Source organism: Oncorhynchus keta, chromosome 7 (assembly GCF_023373465.1).
Source record: "Oncorhynchus keta strain PuntledgeMale-10-30-2019 chromosome 7, Oket_V2, whole genome shotgun sequence".
NCBI lineage: Eukaryota > Metazoa > Chordata > Actinopteri > Salmoniformes > Salmonidae > Oncorhynchus > Oncorhynchus keta.
In genome coordinates this window covers 20,956,659-20,962,820 of record NC_068427.1, presented here as the reverse complement: position 1 = coordinate 20,962,820, position 6,162 = coordinate 20,956,659, and positions in this window count along the sequence as shown.

Here is a 6,162-nt window from a genome sequence, read left to right as displayed (position 1 = left end):
CTGGATGCGCAGCTGGGGCATTGTGTCGGGGAGGAAACGGGCGAACTCCGCAGCACCCACTGCCGCATATTTTGCCCTCAGTGCATCATTGCATTGGAGGTCAATCAACTCCATTTGGAGGTTTGGTGGTGAGCTTTCCACGTCAACAGCAAATGGGTTACCGAGCAGTTCCAACCTGCTTTTTGTGCTTCAAAGTCAGCAAATCGGCGTCGAAAGTCAGCGGCAAGCATACCTATTTTATCAGCCAACTGTGCGCTCGGGAACGCACTGGTAGAGAGCTTCTCTTTCATGGTCTGGCAGCTGGGAAAGTGGCTCAAATTTTCTTTCCGCATCTCGTCTCCCACAGAGTCAGTTTGGTTTTAAATGCCTTCACTGTACTGTACATATCAGAGATGACACGATCCCGACCCTGCAGCTGCAAGTTCATTGCATTCAGATGACTCGTAATGTCACACAGAAAAGCCATTTCACACAGAAACATTTCGTCTCGGAGTTGTGTTGTGTCTTTCCCTTTGCTGTCCAAGAACAGACAAATCTCCTCACGAAGCTCGAAACATCTTTGAAGCACCTTTCCCTGGCTTAGCCATCGCACCTCTGTGTGATAAGGCAAATCACCATGCTCCGTTTCTAACTCCGTCAGAAATGCCTTGAACTGGCGGTGATTCAAACCTTTGGCTCTGATAAAGTTAACTGTGCGCGTGATGATGCTCATTACATGCTCCATTTTCAAGGCTTTACCGCACAACGCTTCCTGGTGTATGATACAATGATAAGCTGTCAGCTCACCTGTCGCGTTTTCCTCTTGCATCTTTTCCCGTATCTTCGCCACCAGTCCGCTCCTGTGTCCACACATCGAAGGTGCTCCGTCGGTTGTCAAACCCACGAGTTTTTCCCAAGGCAGCTCCATCTCATTTACACATCTTGACACCTCTTCATACAAATCATGCCCGTAGTTGTGCCATGCATAGGACGTAAAGCCAAAAACTCCTCTGTCACGCTTAGGCTGGAGTCCACTCCGCGGATGAAAATTGACAACTGGGCAATGTCAGAAATGTCGGTGCTCTCATCCACAGCCAAGGAATATGCAATGAAATCTTTTCCCTTTTTCACAAGCTGCTCTTTTAGATTGATGGACAACTGGTCTACTCTCTCGGCAATGGTGTTTCTGCTCAGACTCACATTTAAAAAGAGTTGCCTTTTTCTGGGCAAACTTCGTCACAAACTTTAATCATGCAGTTTTTGATGAAATCCCCTCCGTAAATGGCCGGGCTGATTTAGCGATCTCTTCTGCCAAAATAAAACTGGCCTTGACAGCAGCCTGGCCTTGTGATTTGGCTTTTTGAACAGAGCCTGTCGAGATTTGAGGCCTCGTTTTAATTCCTCTGCCTTTTGTAGCCTTTGTTCCATGTCCATATTCTTGTTTTTGTCCGCGTGTTTCGTTTCATAATGTCGTCTCAGATTATACTCTTTCAGTACCGCCACACTTTCTCCACACAGAAGACACACAGGTTTTCCAGCTACCTCCGTGAACAAATACTCCGACTCCCACCTTGTTTGAAACCCCGGTTCTCAGTGTCCACCTTCCGTTTTGCCATTTTTGATGGGTATCTGAAAGTTAATTTTACTGTGATGCTGACAACTGCTGTGCCAATAAATATTGAAATGAAGCAGCCTACTGCTCGGTGCGTCACCGTTGCATTGTGGGAAATGTAGTATTGGTGCGTGTAAAAGATCTGCGGGCTGCCGGCTTGCTGCGGTCTGCGGGCCGGTTCTAATAATAAATCAAGATCATCCCAGGGGCCGTAAAAAACCTTCTCGCGGGCCGGATGTGGCCCGCGGGCCTTGACTCTGACATATGTGCTGTACACCAAGTCGGAACCGTAGGATAAATGAGGCATATAAGCAGAAAATTAAGCTCTTACAATATTCGATGATGACATTTCTCTAAAACAGGTGTATCTTTGGCTATGCCGGATTAAGTGATATGACATGCTATTATATAAAAGAATTTATCTTTAATTCATATTACCTGATTAATCTAATCAGGTGAATGTAATTAACTAGAAAGTCGGGGCACCACAATAATGTTTATAGAGCTGTTATCTTCTGAAAATACTCTTAAAGACCTAGTAATCTTTCACATCAATAGCAGTCCATATTTAATCATCACCTTGTTTAGTCTCAACCAAGAATTTACAACTTTCAGATATCTTCACGAACCCTGGCTAACAAGTTGAATCGGCAATACAAAATTTGGTTTAATTTATTTACTAAATACCTGAATAATCACACAGAATTACATATACATAATTTGTAATCAATGTATGATAAATTCTGTCATAAAGGAAAATGTCCCTAGAGGACGGAACAGATATGAGCTCGTTACACAAAGAAATGGGGTGGGGTTTTGAATGAAAGAGCGGGAAGACTGAGGAACAAAGGGAGAAACTATGTATCTATTGGGCTGTAGGCAGCTACTCTATCGTAAATACAGAATCTTATGCATTCTAAATAACCGCCCATTTGGAAAAGGAAAATGCAACCCTGCCCCCCAAAGGGTTGTCCTTTGAAGAATGTCTGGAGGTAGAATGGATACTTGGTAGTACCGTCGCTGTGTGGCAGAATAGATACTCAGTCCGCCCTCTCATAGCCCATGTCTATAGTTGCTGCGCTAACGTGACGGCTAGGAGGTATCACTTCTTTAGTGTATAAGAGTTCAAAGTGTTTATTTTTTTACCCCTTTTTCTCCCCAATTTTGTAGTAATTTTGTAGTATCCAATTGTTAGTAGCTACTATCTTGTCTCATCGCTACAACTCCCGTACGGGCTCGGGAGAGACGAAGGTTGAAAGTCATGCGTCCTCCGATACACAACCCAACCAAGCCGCACTGCTTCTTAACACAGCGCGCATCCAACCCGGAAGCCAGCCGCACCAATGTGTCGGAGGAAACACTGTGCACCTTGCAACCTTGGTTAGCGCACACTGCGCCCGGCCCGCCACAGGAGTTGCTGGTGCGCGATGAGACAAGGATATCCCTACCAGCCAAACCCTCCCTAACCCGGACGACGCTAATTGTGCGTTGTGCGTCGCCCCACGGACCTCCCAGTCACGACAGAGCCTGGGCGCGAACCCAGAGTCTCTGGTGACACAGCTGGCGCCCTTAACCACTGCGCCACCCGGGAGGCCCTAAAACTTCAAAGTTCATACCAAGTTGCCATACTTTAAGCTCATGCTATATTCTGACTGGTATAGTCAAAATTCATTCTTCCGGCGTGTATCCTTTCGTCAACATCACATTGAAATTCAATGCCAATTTCGTTAGGTTCCTGCTGAGGTTGGCTTAGTTCTGTAGGTGGTCTTTGTCCTTTCAACGTGGGGATGGTAAGTCCTCACGTCCTTGGAACAGAAAGTTACATTTTCATAAACAGGTTTATATAGTGGTGAAAGAAGGGCGTGTTTCATAGTTTTACAACCCATGTCTGTTCACTTGGGCGGGGCCTCTGGGTGAGCAGAGTGGTGTTCTGACAAACTGTTCTCTCATTATGAAGCTAAACATTTCATCTTTTCACAAATAGTTTCATATTTAAACATTTAAGTTGCACAACAATTCCATGTGAATCTGATAACTAGAATGTGTAAATTTTCCAAGATACCGTTTATGTCGTCCTATCATCAGTAATCATGTCTCAGACGCCAACTGAACTGACATCATATTCATTAAGTCCCAACTCATATTTTAAACCGAAATATGGTTCTGATTCCCATCTTTTTATGTCACCAGACTCTCTCTCAATGTTAACAAAGGAATGTTCAATAGTCACATCGGTAGAGTAGAGAGAGGAAAAAGGGGAAAGGTATTTATGGGAGTCATAAACCTCCCCCTCAGGCCAACATCATGACACAGTCTATAGGCTACATGTGCACCAACAAGTGCAGATGTTCCGTCTGCTGTCCGCGACCGTTTTTTAGGGTGAGGAACATGGGCTACTAACAGCTTACTACACAACATACACTTAGTTTTACTTTCTTAGCTACAGTATACAGTCGTGCAAAAAAGTATTTAGTCAGCCACGAATTGTGCAAGTTCTCTCACTTAAAAAGATGAGGCCTGTAGTTTTCATCATAGGTACACTTCAACTATGACAGACAAAATGAGGAAAGAAAATCAAGAAAATCACATTGTAGGATTTTTAATTTATTTATTTGCAAATAATTGGTGGAAAATAAGTATTTGGTCACCTACAAACAATAAAGATTTCTGGCTCTCACAGACCTGTAACTTCTTCTTTAAGAGGCTCCTCTGTCCTCCACTCGTTACCTCTTCTCATTTTGTCTGTCATAGTTGAAGTGTAGGAGCCGTGCTCTCTGGTTTTACTCTGTCCCACAGACCAGGTTCCCAGAACGCTAAGGCAGACGCACTATCCCGGATGTATGACACAGAGGAGCGGTCCATGGATCACACTTCCATACTTCCGGCCTCTTGCCTGGTGGCAAAGGTGGTGTGGGATCTGGACGCGGACATCGAGCGGGCGTTACACACAGAGCCCACTCCCCCCCAGTGTCCAGCTGGGCGCCTGTACTTCCCGTCTGCTGTCCGCGACCGTTTGATCTATTGGGCCCACACGTCACCCTCCTCTGGTCAACCTGGCATCGGTCAGACGGTGCGTTGCCTTAGTGGGAAGTACTGGTGGTCCACCTTGGCAAAGGACGTGAGGGTTTATGTTAACTCCTGCTTGGTGTGCGCCCAGTGCAAGGCTCCCAGGCACCTGCCCAGAGGGAAGTTACAACCCCTACCCGTTCCACAGTGGTCGTACCTGTTGGTGGACTTCCTGACGGATCTTCCTCCCTCACTGGGCAACACCACGATCCTGGTCGCTGTGGATTGGTTTTCTAAGTCCTGCCGTCTCCTACCTTTGCCCGGTCTCCCTACAGCCCTACAGACTGCGGAGGCCCTGTTCACTCACGTCTTCCGGCACTACGGGGTGCCTGAGGACATAGTCTCTGATCTGGGTCCCCAGTTCACGTCCAGGGTCTGGAGAGTGTTCATGGAACGTCTGTGGGTCTCGGTCAGCCTCACCTCAGGTTTTCATCCCGAGAGTAATGGGCAGGTGGAGAGAGTAAACCAGGATGTGGGTAGTTTTCTGTTCACTACACTCTGCTCTCCTGCACCTGACTTCGCCTCCCATACACACCTTTGACAGATAAGGAACCGAGATCTGCACCATTTAAGTCAACTTAAAGTGAAAATAGGTTATACCATAAACTCTGAGCTAGTTGTTATCCGGCTTTTGAAATTCAACAGAAAATTCTGTTCAAGACCAAAACAAGGGTTCTTGTAGTAACAGAGACTAAATAAAACCTTTAGTGTAATCAGGAACTATTCTGAGAAATAAAATACAAAATAATAATTTTAATAAAAGGATACCTACTATTTTAAGTGAATATGAAATCTGATCATTAAAAAAAATGGAATAAAAAATGTTTTACATATACATGTTCCCAAGACCTTTTTCACTTGGAAATAAGTATTAATAACTAAATAGAACAATACCTGTGTAAAGTCAGAGCAGACCTGTATGCCCTTTAAAACAGTATCTTAGTTCGTAAGTTTGTTAACAAAATAGGCCTTCTGGTCTGGTCATACATAAATAAACTATTGAGGTACCTGAGTATTCTGAAAAATTGTCACCTGATGCTTGTTAGGTAACGTTAATCAATACAAGGAAAATGTGAATACCATGGCCGAAACCATCAATCTGTTCCTTCTGGTGAGATTCTAGGGAGGAATATGGATTCCCGAACCGTTGATGAAGCCTCGTCCTCTGACAAAGTAAGCAGCCTTTCCCTCATTTTGTGCTGTCTTGATCTTTGGCCACAACTTGTTCCTTCTGTGTATGTCCTCCTGGCTGAGATGCTCAGCGAAATGCAGACCATGGCTCTGAAGGAAGGCGTTCTTCCTAGCAGCTTTCCAGACAGCATCCCTGTAGAATATGGCAGTGAAGAGGATGATAATACCCCTTGGTCTTGAATCGTTTTGCTGTTACTTCTTGCCGAGGCGATGCACAATGTCGATGGTATCACCAAATTTGTTCTTCTCTGCAAGCATAACTTCTTGACAGATGCAGATAGCCTCTCCTCGCACATCTTCATTCTCCACCTCTG